Here is a 2119-nt window from a genome sequence, read left to right as displayed (position 1 = left end):
ATATATATATATATATATATATATATATACACATACATACATATATATACACACTCATACGTCCACATTTATACATATGTACATACGTACCCACGCATATACAAATATACACATGTGTGCGTGTCCCCATATGTATCCATCTACATATACACACATGTATAAATAGAAATAGATTCATGCACATACACATAGCTATACATCTACGCCTATTACCTAATCAAATAAACAGATTCGCATATACATATACATACATGTATACATACGTAAACACACGTATGCACATACATACATACATACAAATACATATACAAATACATATATATATTGTATATATACACATACATAAATTCAAAGCATACACATATACATATATAAGCACAGACATGGTTGCGTGGTAAGGAGTTTGCTTCTCTTCGCAAGTACATGGTTCCGGGTTCAGTCACACTGCGTGGCACCTATAGCCTCGAGCCAACCAAAGCCTTGTCAGTGGATATGGTAGACAGAAACTGAAAGAATCCCGTCATTTATATGCGTGTGTGTAAGAGTGTAAGTGTGTCTTTGTGTCTGAAGATGTCCCACCACCGTATGACAACCGGTGTTGTACTTACGTCCTGTAACTTAGCGGTTGGGGAAAAGAAAACCCATAGAATAAGTACCAAGTTGTTTTTTTTTTAAATGTACAGGGTGCGATTCATTCGACTAGAAAATTCTTCAAGGCATCGCCCCAGTATGGTTGCAGTCTAATGATTGAAACAAGTTAAATAGAAGGGATGGCTCTGTGGTAAGAAGCTTACTTCCCAGCGACATAGTTCTGGGTTTAAATAGGAGACTTTAAAATGTTGTATCCAAACCTTGTTTTGGGTATGTCCCTAGTAGCGTGCCTTGAGAGCACGTTCACCACATACGGCTACCAGTCGTCATCCGTGGTACTGCACTTTAGTCGCAGGAACGAAATGTATATATTATAACACTGAAATGTATCATGTACTCTGATGAGGTTTCTTCTGCGCTGTGGAGTGCAGTCGATTCCTTTATGTCGTTCCCCACCCACTAGGGAGCAGTGCAAATGTAAGCCCGAAACGATCGTCGGGCTAAATAAAGCTTACAGTATATCTGTCTTCCCTGTCAATTATTTAATATACGTGTGTGTGTGTGTGCGTGTGTGTCTTTGTGTCTGTGTTTGTCTCCCACCACCACTTGACAACCGGTGTTGGTGTGTTTACGTCACTGAAACTTAGCGGTTCGGCCAAGAAAGATTCATAGAATAAGTCTCCGACTTAAAATATAATTACAGGGGTCGACTAGAAATTCTTCGAGGCGGTGCCACAGCATGGCTGCAGTCCAATGACTGAAACAAGCAAAAAGATTAACGGCTAAGATATACACACATGCGCACGCACACATACATATACACGCACATAATAATTGTGAAACGTGTGCGTGAAACTATGTGTGTGTGTGCAGGCACGCACATGTGTTTGTGTGTGTGCATGTACTTGCATGTGCATGCGTGCTTTATTTTTTCCGTAAAATTTTAAAAAATCCAACTTTCACTTTATCTCTGTATTAAAACTATCATCAGTTCTACTAATGCTAGTGGCTGAGTTTTCTACAAATGTTTGTGGTTCTAGCCAGAACCGGCTTGACACGCAAGCGGAATCGGTTCTTTGAATTAGATCTCAAATCCATCTGACATACTTTACACACAGCTGCTATCCACTCATATATTTCACAGGCAACGATTAAGGCGAAACAGATCCAGTAGTAGCACAAGTCCCTTGCATAAAGGGAAAGCGTAGTGGATATTTTGTGCCTTGAATTTAATGGATGCGATGCGAATTCGACCATTCGATCGAGCAACCCGTCGTCACACACAGATTTCCGCACAAACACACATGCCTACGTACACTTTGACACACATTCAAACACATATGCGTACATAAACATATACAAAAAATATTTGTTACGCGCGCTCGCTCATACATACACACATACATTACATACATATATACGTACATACATAACATACATACATGAGTGTGTATAATGATAAAAATACTTTAGTTGGTGCACGTCTATATATATATATATATATATATATATATATATATATATATAT

General features: G+C 38.7%; 1 protein-coding gene across 5 annotated transcripts in view; it reads right to left on the bottom strand.

The window, feature by feature from the left end:
• Positions 1–2119, bottom strand: part of LOC106868886 (uncharacterized) — a 113406-nt gene that overhangs the window by 108564 nt on the left and 2723 nt on the right. The window contains exon 1 of one of the 5 annotated variants that reach the window (XM_052973594.1): positions 852–1031. The exons of the other annotated variants lie outside the window; for them this stretch is intronic. The gene's annotated coding sequence lies outside the window, so the exon portion shown is untranslated. Of the gene's footprint in view, positions 1–851; positions 1032–2119 lie in introns of those variants that run through there. 5 annotated transcript variants of the gene reach the window in all.

The sequence above is a fragment of the Octopus bimaculoides genome, chromosome 16 (assembly GCF_001194135.2).
Source record: "Octopus bimaculoides isolate UCB-OBI-ISO-001 chromosome 16, ASM119413v2, whole genome shotgun sequence".
In the NCBI taxonomy this organism is placed as follows: Eukaryota; Metazoa; Mollusca; class Cephalopoda; order Octopoda; family Octopodidae; genus Octopus; species Octopus bimaculoides.
This window is presented reverse-complemented; position numbering and strand designations above follow the sequence as displayed.